This window comes from Peromyscus maniculatus, chromosome 5, assembly GCF_049852395.1.
Source record: "Peromyscus maniculatus bairdii isolate BWxNUB_F1_BW_parent chromosome 5, HU_Pman_BW_mat_3.1, whole genome shotgun sequence".
Classification (NCBI taxonomy): domain Eukaryota; kingdom Metazoa; phylum Chordata; class Mammalia; order Rodentia; family Cricetidae; genus Peromyscus; species Peromyscus maniculatus.
The window spans coordinates 132,118,099-132,134,940 of record NC_134856.1 but is presented as its reverse complement, the minus strand read 5'-3'; the positions used below and the strand labels follow the sequence as shown (position 1 = coordinate 132,134,940).

General features: G+C 46.9%; 1 protein-coding gene across 1 annotated transcript in view; it reads left to right on the top strand.

The window, feature by feature from the left end:
* Positions 1–16,842, top strand: part of Shc3 (SHC adaptor protein 3) — a 133,868-nt gene that overhangs the window by 47,463 nt on the left and 69,563 nt on the right. The gene's annotated exons all lie outside the window — the stretch shown is intronic.

Below are 16,842 nucleotides of genomic sequence, written 5' to 3'. Positions count from 1 at the left end.
ACAGTGTGTTAAAATATGTGTTAAAATATAGTTGTACCTGTCTATGTGTGGAGAGATATCTCTCATCAAGAGCACCATGATGGACACATGACCCTTCTGGGGTCTTTTTATAATGAAGCTGCAAACATAATCATAATTAAGGGATAACTTTTGTGTTCATGTTTGTTTCCTTAATCTAGGAACCACTAATGCAAGATCAATACTAAAATTACCAAATTATATTCTTTCTGAAAAACAAAGACCAAGACATCTAGAGTGAGTTTCCAACAGTGCACAGAGAGAACAAATTCACGGGATTAGATGTAGAACTATTCATGGGGGAAAATCATTTAGGAAGATTAACTTTTTAAAATATTTTATTTTCAATTAATATTTTAGGTCATATAGAAAATATTGGGTCTCATTATGACATCTTATTTGATTTTTACTAATATTTTAGTGTAAAAATACTGGACTTCATTGTACTGTCACCTGTGTATGCTAATTTACTGTGTTCATATCCACCTCCGGCCCCTCTCTTTCTCCCTCTTTCCCTTCTCACTTGTTCTCTTCTCTCCACAAATACTCTTTCTACTTTCATGTTGCATGTATTTAAATCTTTATTTTGCAAATGAGAGGAAACACGTAATTTTTATTTTTTCCCCAACTGCCCTTTCTTGTTCCACTTTCCCCCTCCCCTGACATAGTACCCCCTCCCACTTCTCTCTCTCTCTCTCTCTCTCTCTCTCTCTCTCTCTCTCTCTCTCTCTCTCTCTCACACACACACACACACACACCACACTTCTGTTAGTCTGGCTTATTTCGCTTTACACAGTGGTCTCTGGTTCCATATATTTCTCCTACAAATAACATAATTTAAACTATTTTCTATGTGTTTCCCACATATGGTGATTTCCAGTCATGTCATACAGGAGGACAACAGAGGCTGTGTGACACAGCAGTGCTTCTGTGGCCAAGGGGTCTCTCTTGCATTGACAGTTGTGGAATTGCTCGAATATCCTCCTCAGAAAATGGCACCTGATTACTTCACTGAGATCACTGTGTTGTACTTCTCTGAGTCAGGAAACCAAGTCTGAAGGCTTAAGCCACCATGTGTAGTCATTAACTCTCTCCTGAGTACTGTAGTAATGCCTCTTCCTCCTCACCAAAGAAGTTCATGGTCAAGAGTTGACATTTCTCTTCTCCCTAAAGTAACTCAAGACACGTGGTGGGAACATGCCAGCATCAGTGTTCTGAACCAAAAAAGGAAGGAATTAGGTTTGAAAAGAGAAGTCTGTTCCCTTGGTCACTCATGCATTCACTGTGCTCATGACTGCAAGTACCATAGAAGGGTGACGTGGCTTTCGTCAGGGGAGGGCGAAAGAGGCAGAGTAAGCTTCACTGACAGGCTACAGTTCTTATCAGGGCTTCTGAGGGGCTTGGTCATGGGGCTAGGGACTTTTCAGAAATGTCAGAATATGGGTTAGGGCATATGGTGTTAATGGTTAACATTAATGTTAAGCCAGGAGGGGCAGGAACAGTATTTGTGGTGACTTTGGGGAAACATTCACAGGAATGGTTTTCATTCAGGCTGGAGTGGGGCTGCCTTTAAGATAAAAGATAAGGCTGTGTTAATGTTCGACTGCTGTGAAAAGACACCATGATTGTGGCAACTCTTATAAAGGAAAACATTCAGTTGGGGCTGCCTTACAGTTCAGAGGTTCAGTCCATTGTTGTCATGGAGGGAAGCATGGTAGCATGCAGGAAGTCGTGCTGGAGAAGGAGCTGAGAGTCCTACAACTTGATCCACAGGTAGCAGAAAGAGGGAGAGACTGGGTCTAGCTTGAGGATATGAATCTGCAAAGCCCACCCCTCCAACAAGGCCACACCTCCTCCAACAAGGCCACACCTCCTCCAACAAGGCCACATCTCCTAATCCCTCTCAAGTAGTGCCACTCCCTGATGACCAAGCATTGAAGTATATCAGCCTATGGGGACCATTCCTATGCAAACCACAAGGGGCGTGTTCACTTTCTTTCACTGACAAGGTATACACTGTCCCATCAAGTGCAGAGTGATTCCCACTGCCTAGGGATGTAGGAACTGTGTGCGATGTTCACATTCACCTGTGTGGTGGTTGTTTTTAAAGGGGATAAAGTCTACAATTGTTTCCACTGGGTTCCTTCTTGTGATTTATGAGGCACCTTTGTGCCATTGGTGTGTTTATTAAGTTATATCATTTGTGCTGCTGGGTGATGTGGGCTGTCTGCTCTGCCAAGCTGCCCAGGCTTGAGCCAGATGACATACAAATGACTGAGGATCATTTAAGGGACATTGACTGAGCCCTGCTCCTCTGGGGTGGTAGTAAGGGGAGCTGGTGGGGTAGGGGCACAAGCAAATAATTGTGGTTTTCCCTTGGGTGAGGATTTTCTTCTTGGGGACCTGTGGGTAGAATCCAAGAGGACAGAAGCACTCACCCTGTAAAAGAAAGCAGATGGAGTTGACCCTGGTGGATATGGAGATAGGATGCCTTTCTCCAGTCCCATCCCACTGTGTAAAAATGCTTCAGTGCAATAGGGCAAGTGGAATGTCAGTCCTGGACTCAGACAAGGTGCTGTCACATCCAAGGTTGCAGCAGTATTGCCTTGGGTTTCATTAGACTCTTGAAAGTTATGTTGTCGACCTCTGTGATGCTCCCTATCCCTGGGATATCATCACTATTATGTGGCACGTTTCTTGGCGAAGTTAGTTCCTGGAGCACACTCACAGGAAACTAAAAAGAAGCTGTTTGCATCCAGAGGAATGCTCTGCCCTGCCTTGTGAATTCACACAATGTGGAGCTGTTAAGGCCTTACTGGTAACTAGGTGTTAACTGTGCCTGCCTCCCTGGTTAAATACTTCCTCCAGAATTTATACAGCAAGGATATTCTTGGGAGGTTTCAGGGAAACTTAGCTTAGTCAGATTATACAGACACTAGGTGAACTCATTTCTTAAAGTATTTTAGTCATGATATTTATTTAATTAAATCTATTGTTTGTAAGCAAATAACCTCTATGCATCTGCTTTACTGAATTTTAGAATATAACTTAAGATTCTCACCCATATATTATTTGGAGGCACTGACAGTGGTACCACGTGCCTTTTTCAAGATAGATTTAGTTTTGTTCTGTTCCTTGGCAACTGAGTTTGTTTATTGTTTTCTTTTCAACAAAAGTAGGCATTGATTTCCACTAAAACATGACTTTTAACCATTTTCCAACTAAAACATAACTTTAAAAAATAAGTTTAATTGCTTCTAGACTTAGTGGCTCAGTGGCTGTCAAAAATCCTGTACTCCTGATACCCTGGTTTAGGGGAACTGGAGGGATACGTTCACTCCAATCCTGCACACTGTGCTGAGGTGGCCTGGTTATAGGGCCCTTAAGGCTCTGCAAGGCCAATTTTGATCTGAAATATTGAGCTTGGTTTGTATTTGGAAACCTAGTAAGAAGGGGAACAAAATGATACAGGAGAAGGCCTGGTCATAGGAGCTCCTGTTGGAGATTATTTAGTCCTGTTGCTAAGATGTTATTCATCACAGTGGACACAGGACTAGGAGTGAGCATCCACAGTATGAGGGGCAGCAAGGCTGCAGCAGGTATTGCTTCCCCCACACCCTTGTGTTGATGGGATGTACAGCGGAACTAAGGACTTCAGTGCTTGTGGAGGCTTGTGGGAGATTCTGCAGAGGAAACTGCTTCCCACAGGGCTCCTTCTCAGCAGGCTCAGAGAGCAAAGTCCTCTGCCCTCCCCTAAATGTAACCTTGTCCAGCACAGCTTTAGAATAGAGCATTTGTACCCCCACCTCCCACATTTGTGGATGGGAAGTGCATTTTGCAGTATCAAAGAAGCCCCACTGCAGGGGACAGTGAAACTTGTTCTTGGTTTTCCAAGCTAGCTCAGCAAGTTGATGACCTCACTTCCCTCCACTCCCAACTATGATATGATCTCTGCCTGCTCTGTGTCCCTCAAAGAGCTCAAGGACCAAGGATGTAAACTAGGACTGATATCACCTGGTTCCCAACAGGAGGTCCATTGGAGGTCTCCACATTTATCTATGCAAGCTATTGGGTTTCCACACTGGCCACTGTGACCACAGAGGTGGGACACTGGCCCTGGCCTCAAAGCTGCAATCTCCTTATCTGTACTGCTGGAACTGCATGACAGTATTTCCTGGGTCAGGGAGCCCTGACCTCCTCTGGTGGGGACTCCTTCTGGAGAAGGTGCTATGGCATCTGGGCTTGTGCTCATGACATGGCTGTGAGTCTGCTCAGAGTAGCCCTGCTGGTTGAGAACTGCAAAAGGACAAGAAATGTCCTTGGCCACTTGTGTTAAACTCTGTCTGTCACTGGAAGTCCCCCCAAGGCCAATGTTTGGACAGAGGCAAGCTATGACTATCTGCACTGTACAATTAAATCCAGAGTCCTCAGAGAGGTGGCCATGTTACAAAGGCCCTAAAGATGTTTAATCTTGACTGTTACCTTCAGCTGTTGTTCCGAGGTCATACCCTAGATGCACAAGATGCCAAGAGTGTCTAGGCAGGCCCCAAGCTAGACATACAGGACAGCAGATCGAGGAGTGGTCACCCACCCGAAGCAAGGACCTCCCTTCCGTCCTCATTCCTCACACACATCCCGGGTGTGATGGTTCATTTTCATTTTCAAATCGATGGGATTTAGAATCACCATGGAAACACATCTCTGGAGGAGACACTGAGAATGTTTCCAGATAGGTTAAACTGAGCAGGGAAGACCTACCCTGAATATATCTCTGGAGGAGACACTGAGAATGTTTCCAGATAGGTTAAACTGAGCAGGGAAGACCTACCCTGAATATGGGCAGCGTGGCTTGGGGGTCCTAGACTGAACAGAAAAGAAACTGAGTTGAGCACCAGCGTTCACTTCTCTCTGCTTCTCAATGTGGATGCAGTGTGACCCGCCGTCGCACACTCCTGCTGCCCTGCCATTCACCACAGTGGACCGTGCCACACCCCTTCTTAAACTGCAAGCCCAAACACAGCCTGCTCCCCTAAAGTTGTCTCTGGTTAGGTGTTTGGTTATAGCAATGATACAGCCTCTCTCCTTAAGAATAATCACTGAAGTCACACATGGATTTCTGGTCATGAAGGATCCCATTCAACTCCCTGCCATGCTGGGATGAATCTTAATTGTCTGATTAGCTTCTTCTCCAGGTCTTGTGCTCTTGTGCCCTCAGCCATGTGTGGCTTGCTAGAGTCTTGAATGAGTTGCAGGTGACTGATGAGATGTTGTCCGGGGTCCAACATGAGGCTGCATCTCTAAACTCTGGAAAGGGAAACCATTTGATGCATTTTAGTTTTTTTTGCATCCCTTATTTAAATGGGCCCACAGACCCCTATCAGGCTTGGAGTTTTGCATGTGGCAATCAACAAATACCACGCGGGCTTTGTGGTGGCCCAGCCCTCTGCAAACAGGAATTTGGGTTTGAAACAGGAAAATTGGGAGAGTCTTGCTGTGGTAAAAGCTGTGGAAGCAAAACATCTTTCTTTCTTTTCCCTCTGTCCTTGCTCAGGGTACTGGTGGGGGTCTCAGAGATGTTCCTCTGGGTGCTAATGTATGTCTGTGGGTCTTTGAAGTACTGTCTCTGGGTGTGGTACCAAATACATGTGGTAGAGGTACCCACAGGCACATGATCAGCCATGACTGAGAGATCTGGTGACAAGCTGGGACATGGAGTCTTCTCATGCTAGGGGCATGGATTAGAAGGTGGAGGTGTGAACATATGGTATTGATCTGAAAGAGAGATACACCATTGCTAGTTACAGGGGTATGAATGTGAGTAAAGAGGAACTAAGCCCTGGCCACATGAAAAGGGAGCAGAGGCCTGGATGGTGTTTTTGAGGATGGCAGTTCTGTGTGTACTGGGATGTAGCCTTCTCTATCTGCCCCTTTATGCACACGATCTTCTCACACCTGCCCCCGTGTGGGTGTGGCTTCCTCACACCTGCCTCCATGTGGGTGTGGTCTCTTCACATCTGCTTCCACGGGGACAATTCCTCTCCAGCTGAAGGAGGATGTGCCGGACCAGACCCCTGCATGGTGCCTCCACTCCGTCTTTCAAGATTTCACCTGGAAAGCTCAGCCTGTGGGTTCTCACATTCTCCAACTCCAGGTAAAACTTTTACTCCACTGTCTTCAGATCTGTGACCCTCAGCATTCTCATCCCCACACCCCACCCCACCTCTCCACCTTTGCTCTGTTGCTTCCTGAGGCTGTGTGGACCATCACCACACACCTGGGGGGCAGGATCAGGGCAGGCTGCACACTGGCCATCCTGACCTGAGGGCTCACCCCACTCATGACATCCTCTGCCCCCTGCCACCTCCATCTCACTGTTTGTGTCACATGGACATCAACTCACAGATTCATTTGGGCCCCAAACAGTGCAGGGCACATTTACTAACAAGAGATTTGTGTTGTTTACAGTGAGGTTGCTTTCCTCAAGCCTCATCCTCACCAGGAGTATGTCTGTAAGTGGAAGATGGAGGACAGGAAGAAGGGCAGGTAAGGCCCGGGCCTGTGGGAGCCTGAGGGGTTATGTGGTCCCATGACACCTCTGGTAGGTGCTGAACATCTTTTATTCAGGCCTCCTGTTAATTATTTTCTCCTGGAGGTGAATGGCACCAGCTCAGTTAAGTGGGCAGGACTTACTACATGGCTTCATGTCCCCAAAGGCATGGTGACAGGGCTGAACTGCGTTAGGGTTAGGGTGATTTTCTCATTCGACAAACACTGGGTGAGGTAATACCAGGGAGTATTGCCTTCATAAACACATCACACAAAGCAGGTAACGCTATGTACTTGGACAGCATCACGGTGTAGCTGATGAAGGGGACCCCTCTTCACCTTCTCCCTTAGGTCTGAGAAGGATCACACCACTCCTTCACCCTTACAAATAGACTAGTCCAACCCTGTATTCCAAATTTCCCTTTTCACTACAAAACAAACAGCTCCCATGTTGATTTCAGTTAGCTGAGCCAGAGAAAGGAGGGAGTCTATTTTTACAGCTTCTCTGAAGCTGAGCTAAGAATGGGGAGAGAGAATACCAGTGTGAATCGGCCCTCGCTGCCCCCATACACTCAGGCGGCTCAGAACGGCTGTCGCTGGATTTGAGCCCTACCTGCTCATTCTGAATGTGCTTGTTCTAAAATGTGCTTCCAGCCTGGGTGTCTCACAACCCTCCTGAGGGCAAGATGACACAGGGAGGACTTAGTGTTTCCATGTTTGGTTTGATTTCTCAAAAGTCACCTGTGCCTGTGTGTGCTCTGCCTTTGGAATAAAACTCAGTTGGCACTGATACACTGGCCTTGAGCAGCTAGAATGTTTGTGTGCTCTTGTCTTTCCCATTTATTGATGCTTACATTTAAGTGTGGCCAAGTACAGGGGGTGTGGTGGAGAGCCTCAGGGGCCAAGTGTTCAGGGCAGTGGGCTATATGTGCACTCATGAGGGTGAGAGGATGCTAATTTGGGGATGTGGAAGAGGGTTCCCTCTTGATGGAGTTGAGTCCAGGAGCACTTCTCAGAAGAGGGAGCAGCGAACACTGGCAAGTTTTCCCACCAACCTCATAGAAGAGAGAGCTTGGTGGCAGGTGTTTGGACCTGACTGGGTGGGGACAGGCTCACTCATTGAACCACCCTCATTGGATACACATGACTGTTCTAATCCATTCTGGGCAGAACTTCCAATTGGTACCCAGTGAGGGTATGAGTCAGCTCCAGAGACCACATAGTACACTGCACTCCAGAGACTATACAGTACACTTGCCCTATGCCTTGATCTTAGGACACCAAACAACCTGGGGCACAGGTACTTGGGTTCTGCCCTGTAGGCTTCATGCTGTTCTATGTTGTGTTCAGTCCCTTGGCTATGACATATGTCACCAGATTCTTTGTGAAAGTTAGGCAATATATTGCTATGTGGCAATGTCCAGTACAACCTTGGCAGATAGTAAGGACCCACAAGATGTTATCTTGATTAAACTTGTAGCTGCATGTGTTTATAATATGTATACTTCCCTCAAATCACCAATAGATTCCAAGATATGGTATGGGGAAGCTCTTAGGAGAATGTACAGCAGCCCCATGGAAGTTGAGTCATGGAGATCCCATACAGTGTCTAGGCAGCTGGCTGACTAGAGGATCCTTTCCCCAGCAATCCTTACTGCTTATATAGCCTTAGGGTGTGTGTGTTTGGGGAGTCTTGTGAGTCCTGTAAGTTTTTTTTACTTCCTGAGCCTTACGAGTCTCCCTCCCACCCCCAGAGCAAACAGTTTTATATATGTGGGTAGAATTGAATCCTTGGACTGGCCTGGGTATTGGCACCTGGATGAGCTTGAGCTGCTAAGACCAGAAAAGGAAGAGTGACTGGTTGGGGCATGTTCATGCAGAGAAAGGGTGAAGCCCATCAGAGCAGCTAGACTTTGGAGGTTGTACCCATTCCCGGCTCTGGCCTGTTCTCTTGGCAGCAATGCGAAAAGTCTTTGGCATACACTCCTGACGCCATGAATTTCCCCTGGGCCGTCTCTACTCTAATGGAATGAAACCCTCTGGTACCATGATCCAGAATGAGCCTTTCTTCCCTTCCGCTGTTTTGGTGAGGTATTTGTCACAGTAACATGTAGTCAGCCACACCAAGTGTGGAAGAGTTGCCTCAAGAGTGATTCATTTGTTATTTATTGGCAGCCTAGGAAGGTGTCTCTGCCTCCCGGTGAAACTTTCTGCCTAGGAAAGGAATGGCCCATTCTAGGCTGGGGAAATGGGAGGATCTTCTCCTGGTAGAGTTTGCTTCTGGAGCATGCACACTTTATGCCAGTGTCACAACACAGAAGTAATTCACTTGCATAGAGAAAAGATTTATTTTGCCTCGTGGTCTTGAAGGTTTTACTCCATGATTGACTGGCCCCTTCATGAGACCATTCATCATGGCCAAAGCATGTGGCATTGCAAAACCAGTTCTATCACGTGAGCTAAGGAACAAGAGAGGGAGAGAGACAAAGAACAAGGCTCACAAGCACCTTCAAGGACATGCTCCCACTGGTCGAAGGCCTTCTATGAGGCCCACCTCCCAATGATGGACACTAGGTTGGATAGAACCAAGTTGAAAACCAAGCACAGTGCCTTTGGAGGAACTTCAAGATGCAAACAGTAGCTATGAGTTGGTGTCAGGTTGTCCCCAGGGGCATCTGTGCCTTAGCTCTAGACGATGACAAGGAACCAAGGGACTCCATCTGCCCTCTGCTGAGGGGCACCAGAGGGTGACACTTCTGACCTTGAGTTCCACTTTAAGAAGGAATTGGGGGTGTGGAGATGACTGAGTGAACAAAGCTACTTATTTCACAGGCCTGACGAGTAGGGTTTGGGTCCCCAGCAGCCGCATAAATAGGGATGTGGTAGTGGGCAATGTTCCAGCGTTTCTACAGCTGTATAGGAAACAGCGACGAGAGACTCTTCTAGAAGTGCAGGCAGCTAGCCTGGAGTGGAGAGTGCTTCACAAACAATAAGCTGGAAAGCCAGAACAGACCCCCAGAAGTTGTTCTTTGACCTCCATGTGTGCCCTGTGGCATATGCGTTCCTACACATGTGCTCACGTGTGTGTGCCAACACACACACACACACACACACACACACACACACACACACACACACACACACACACACACACAAATAAGTGAATAAATAAATGGAAGCAGTTTGCACAGAGCAGGGCCACAGAGGCCTATAGGCTCTCTGCTTGGGATTCAGACCCCACCCATAGGCCCCTTCAGTCTCCAGAGCACTCATTCTCAAACTCAGACCCATGTTACATCCCATGATTATAACATGAAGAATGGGGTGGACCACATGAACTTGAGCTTCTAACATGTTTTGAGGTCCTGATCCTGTTCAGGAACCCACTTTGGGAAGTATTATTCTGTGCTCCAAGAAAGACTATTTTTTTTTTTATTAATTCTTTGGGAAATCCATTTTTAACATCAGAACTATGAAACCACAGCTTTGGAAATGAGTCCATCCCTCCCCCCCAACCCCCAATAGAACCCACTCATCCGGGAATTTTAAAAATGGAGATCACAGGGGACTTGGTGGCTGAAGCTGGTTTAAATAGCATCCATGCCACAGTTCTGTGGCATCCCTCCCCATGCTCTCTGTAAGGACCATCTGGCATGGTGTGTATTTATAATCCTCATGCCAGAAGCATATTTGTGTCACAGTGTACCTCTCTTACTGCTCATTTTCTGCCTTTGAGTGCAAGCATCTCCCAAATAGATGATTCCAGAAGGATCCCTCGGCTCTCATCAGAGGCAGCCTTTTGGGCCAGGCAGTCTGGGCTCAGGACCTTTCAGCTAAGCGGCCCTGCACGCACAGCTTGAGTTTGTTGTATTTCATGAGGTTCCTGAGCGCTTCAGTGTAACTGTGATGGTATCTCCTCCTCTGTAGGATTGGGAATCCACAGAGTCAGTGTCTGAAAACATTTAATTAGCTTCTAGCACAGAAAAGGGCTCAGCCAGCTTGGCTCAGAGTCTGTTTTCTTCTCTTTTTAAAATATTTATTTATTCGTGTGTCCGTGTATGTATGCACACATGTCATGGCACACATGTGGAGGTCAGAGGACAACTCGTGGAAGCAGGGTCTCTCCTCCTACCGCACGGGTCCTGGGGCTTGGACTCAGGCCGTCCGTCAGTCTTGGGGACGAGCTCTTTACCCTCTGACCCATGTCACTGGCCCAGAGTTTCATTTTCGTCACATCATCTTCTGTTGGCAAACGTCACTGCACTCCTAGGCATGCCCCCTACAGTCCAGGGTGTATTTACAGGGGCGTCTGTGCTCAGTGCGGGGCGGGGGGGGGGGGGGTCAGCGAGGTGCCAGAGTCCTGAGTCTGTCACCACGTTGAGGTTGTTGTCCCCGAGCGAGCGCTGCCACCACAGTACCCTATCTCCCATCAGCCTTTGCTGTCAACACAACCCAGCTGGAAACTTGGGTCTGTTTAAGCTTATCTTTCCTCCTGTTCACTTGCCAGGGAACACCAGCTCTCTTTCCTAATTTCTTACCTTCAATTTCCTTTGTTCCTAATTAAAAAAAAAAAAAGTGGTTTTTGTGTGTGTGCGCATGTGTGTGCGTATGTGTGCGTGTGTGCGTGTGTGTGTGTGTGTGTGTGTGTGTGTGTGTGCGTCTGCGTGCATGCGTTCGTGTGTGTGTGTGTGTGTGTGTGTGTGTGTGTGTGTGTGTGTGTTCCGGTGCACATATGCCATGGCATGTGTATGAAGGTTGGAGACAGCCTGAGGTGTCTGTCCTCACCTTCCACCTTGTTGGAGACGAGGTCTCTTAGTGTTTTCTGGTGCATATACCTGGCTAGCTGTTCCTCGAGCTTCCGGGCATTCTCTCCTCCTCACCCCCCCCCCCCCCCCCCGCCCCCATCTCAAGGTAGGAGAGTTGGGATTACAGCTGTGAACTGCCCCGTCAGGTTTTGTTTGGCTAGGTTCTGGGGATTCAAACTTAGATCCTCACACTTGTACTTTACCACTGAGCCTTCTCCCCATGTCCCCAGTTCCCTGTTCCTGCTAACAGATCAACATACTTGGCTCCTTGGTATACCTTACCATGTTTCTGCCACATGCAGAATGCAAGGGGAACATTATTAGCTCTCAGAGTTCTGCCTGGCCTGGTCCCAATTCTCCATTTCCTTTGTTCATTTCTTAAACCTGCTCCCCTTCTCTTGGGATCCACTCTAAAACTTTGTTTTCTCATAAACAGTAACTAACCCCTTCCCACCCCTTTAAACATGACACAATGCTCTTATGTCACTTAGAATCAGTGGATATATAGGGAAAAGTATATTTTGGATTATTGTAGACAAGATTTGTATCAAAATACAGTTGTGTATCTGTCAAGAGGTACATACAGCAATACTAAAAAGTGTTCCTGTAAGTGAAATAGCACATGCGTGTGAGCCCAGCACTCAGAAGGCTGAGGCAGGAGGATCATAAGGAAAGGAGAGGAGAGAATAGACACACAATACAGAATACAGAATCAACAGCCTGAACAGTAGTGAGACCTCATTTAAAGAAAAAAGAAAAGATAAAAGATTTCCTGGAAATATCACACTTGGATCCCAGGTGTGCTGAGTCACCTCTTGATTGACAGCTCTTGTCACCAGGGTCTTCTCAGGTGCCCTGTGCCTTGTGCCATTGCAGGAGCACCAGAAGTGATAAAAGTGGACTCAGAACAAGCATGCAAATTTGAAAGCAATAGTGACTTTCAAAAAACTATCATTAGGAAGGAGAAATGGCTAAGTGATACAAGCCTGACAATCTGATGTGATCTCAGCAACCCACAGTAGGAAGAAAGAACTGACTCCTGAAAGTTGTCCTGTGCTATGGTGTGCATGTGTCTACACCCCCCCCACCACCACACAGTAACAACAACAACAATAATCATTAATAATATGTAGCATAAAAGGTCTCTAAAGATATAAACAGAGGGAGAGGATGTGATGGAGAGATAGCAGAGGAGGATGAGGAGGGAAGGGAAGGGAAGGAAGGAAGGAAAGAGAGGCACAGATCAACATCAGGACTGGAGGCAGGGCGCCCTCTCCACTGAACTGTGCGTACTGAGGGAGTGACAGGGATGGGCGGCTATACCAGCACACTTGACAACTGAGACAAAGTGGACGAATTTCTAGAAGGAACAACTATCCATATTCCCTGAATGAAGAGTAGGTGACCCATATAGGCTCTGTCTATTGAATGAAACGCATCACTAAAGAAGACCTCCCCATAGAGAAAACTCTAAGGCCAGATGGCTCTGAACACTTAAGGGAGAGGTAGCACCAGTTTCCACAATCTGTTCCAGCAAACAGAAGGGACACTTTCCAATTCATTTTATGAGTCCAATGTTATCCTGAAACTAAAACCAGACAGAGATCGTCAAGGAAAACAACCAAACAACACCTCACAGACACAGACACAAAACTCTTACAAGACACGTCGGATTGGATCCAAGATGCCTCAGAAAGATAACATATCATACTCTGAAGGTATTTTGCAAGGATTATAGAATGGGCTTAATACTTAAAATGACAATTCTTCATATTGTCAAACTTAAAAAAAATCATATGAACAGCTTGGTGGAGGCAGAAAAGGTGCCCAACAAAAACCTGGAAACACTGGAAAGAGAAAAACATTCCAGTGCAGTGACGTGGCATCCGAAAACCCAGAGCCAGCGTCAGTGCGCGGTGGGAACGTTTCCCTCTGAGAATTGGAGGTAGGACAACACTGCTTTCAGGACTGCCATTTAACACCGTCGGAGAGTCCCAGCCAGTGAGACAAGACAGAGAAAGCCATGCCAGTGGGACAAAGTAAAACAAAACTGTCTTCATCTCTATATACACCCCCGAGAAGCTGCACAGAAGACACAAGAACTAGCAGTTTAGAAAAACTACATGGTGTCGATCAGCATACAAACACCACTGTATTTGTTATACTAACAGATCAATTTAGAAACAAAAATAATAGAAAGTCACATTTATTTTTTAGGGGGCATGCACATGCCACTACACACATGTGGGATTCAGAGGATAACTTGTAGGGTTCATATCTCTCCTTCTACCATGAGGGTCCTAGGATTCAAACTCCGGTAGGCAGCCTTGGCAACAAGTGCCGTTATTGACGGCCATCTTGCCAGCCAAGATTGCGTATTTTCTGCATTCACTGTTGGTGCATTTATATTTACACTGTAGAAAATGCTGAACTCATCTGTGTTGCCTCAGAATCACAGCATTTTCTCGTTGATAGCCCTGAAAGTCTAAATCGGTCTCAGCCCAGAGAGCTTTTTAATTTGAGGGTTTGAGTTCCCTTCACGGGCTCGTCTTGGTGACAGGAACTTCCCAGAAATGCCTAAGTTTCTTCCCCTGTTGCAGTGATGAAATACCCTGACACAAGCAAGTTAAGGAGAATGAGTGTATTTCGGCTCACAATTCCCAGTACATCATAGCAGTGGAGACACAGAGGCCTGAGGGGGCTGGTCACGTGACAAACACAATCAGAAATGGAGTGGTGAGCACATGCTGCTGGTATCTGGCTCGCCTTCTCCACTCACAGTCCAGGTTCTACTTATACTTCAGTTAGACCCTTCTGACACCGGTAGTGTAATCAAGACAAATCCCTCCTAGAATCCTCGGACACTAACTGTCATCCAGAGAGTCCCTCACAAGTGTGTCCAGAGGCCTGCCTGCTCAGCCTCACATTGACAGTCAATACTCCCTATCACAAGAGCCCACAGGGCAGGACACAACAAAATCTTAAGTTTTCAAGCCTTCGTGGTAATGACTCAAAATCAAGAGAAAGCAATTGGCTAAGAGACCAGCAGACCAGATATGACATTAAATTATTTTCCCTTCTATTCTGCCTCAGGGTCATCTTACAAATGAAAATGCATGAGACCACTTATGCTTGGCAGTGACTTCCTTTAGGAAATGCAGCTTTTGGTATTTTGATAGAATGCATGCCCTTTCTCTCAAGTTTTTATCAACTCCTTCCAACTTTGAAGAAATGGAAAACATTGATTGCTATTTTATTGTAAGGAAACTCTGCACACTGAAATTTTTATTCAATTAGCCAACTTGCAATTTCCTGTAATTTAGTTAAATGCACCTTAATACTTAAGCTATGATCTGAGAGAGATGCACAATGTTGAGCAGTGAGCCTGAGCCTGCCTTCCATTCTGGGGAGATAACGGGTGACTTTTGTTCTTTTTACAAACATTTATTCACTCATTCATGGCCTTGTACACACTAGGTAAGAACCCTGCCACTGAGATCTACCATGAACCTTAGGTCTCCAGGCTGTCTGCTGCTGCCCAGAGCTGGCCTCCTTACAATGGGGCATCCACCCACCCTGAGGCTCCTGTAGCATCCCCTCACGAGCTTGAACACCTGCCTTAAGAAGTGCTCACTGTAGAGGTGGTGGGAGGCACCACCTATTGCTTTTATCATCCCACGTTCTCTGTGGTATCTTGGGGCCTCTGCCTTGCTTTCCTCTGTTTCAATCAAGCAGTGTTGGTTTCCCCAGGACTGGGTTTGTGTGCATATGGTTGATGTGTATGTGAACATGTGTTGAGTTAGCCTCACAAGCTGTCCCTTTGCCCGTGTTCCCAGGGCATCTGGGGAATCCTGACCCCCCAGCACATGAGACATAATTAAGGGTGGTTGTTTATGGGCTGAAGTTGTGACTCAGTTGATAGAGCACATGCCAAGAATGTACAAGGCCTGGGTTTCCATCCCCAGCCGGATGGCTAGAAGTTCAAGGCCATCCTTAGTTAGAGCCCGGGATACATGAGGGCTTGTCTCAAAAATATAGAACAGATGTTTACACCTGGCCTTGCACATTGTCAGAGGACTATTCTGTCCCTACCCACGTTTTTTCCCAACCCGTCAGTGACCTGTGGGTTAGCCAGTGACAGGGAAGAGGCCCGGGCTGTCCAATGGCCTACAGCCTGGTGATCTGGGAAGGATGAGAGCTTAGTGATTATGACTGAGTCTACCTCACTCTCCACCTGCACAGTGCATGTTTGCATAGCCACACGGCAAACTGAGGATGCTCAGGACAGCCTCACCCTGCAGGTGGTGGTTTCTTATGGGGCTCGACCCACCCACTGCCTCGGGTCAGCAGGAAGAGAAAAAGCTTTTTATCTTTTGAGGGTGGCTGTCCCGTGAATTTGGGGGATGTCTATCAGACCCCCAAGCTCCACCCATGAGATGCCACAACCCCTCACCAACATTATGACAACGCAAATTGTCCTCAGTTTGTTCTAGTGTATCTATCCCAGAGCCTGAGAAAGCTGCTTTATGCTAACCCCTATGCCTTAGCAATGAATTCATTTTACTGTAAAATAAACACATACAGGAGCGGCAGAGAGCTCAGAGGTTAGGGATGTGTTCTGCTTTATCAGGAAGACATAACTTGCTTCCCAGCACCCACATCCTGCAGCTCACAAATGCCTGTAATCTCAGCTTCAAGGGATCTGATGGCCTCTTCTGGTGTTAGAAGGCACCTGCATTCACTCATGTGGATACATTCACAAGACACACACAACATAATTTTTTTGTTTTTATTTATTTATTTATTCTTTTCATTTTTTGATTTTTTTAAATTTTTTTCTTTCATTTTTCTTTATTAAGAAATTTTCTACTCACTCCACATGCTATCCACAGATCCCCCCTCCTCCATCCTCCCACTCCCAGCCCTCTTTCCCAAGCCACCCCGCATCCCCACATTCCCCAAATCGAGGTCTCCTATGGGGGGTCAGCAGAGCCCAGCACACTGAGCCTAGGCAGGTCCAAGGCCCTTCCCACTGCACCAAAGCTGTGCAAGGTGTCACACTACAGGCACCAGGTTCCAGACGCCTGCCCATAGACCAGGGACAGATCCTGATTCCCTGCCTGGGTGCCCCCCAAAAAGTTAGAGCCAAAAAACTGTCTTCCATATTCAGAGAGCCTAGTCCAGTTCCATGGGGGCTCCACAGCCACCAGTCCACAGTTCATGGGCTTCCACTAGTGTGGCTGGTCATCTCTACACCTCCTCCCATCATGATTTTGACGTCCCTTGCCTGCAGTATCTCCCCTCTCTCTCATCAATTGGATTCCCGGAGCTTAGCCTGGTGTCTGGCCGTGGATCTCTGTATCTGCCTCCATCTGTCACTGGACAAAGGCTCTATGATGACAGCTAGGTTATTTGCTAGGCTGGTCACTAGAGTAGACCGTTCCAGGCACCCTCTGGACCACTGCCAGCAGAC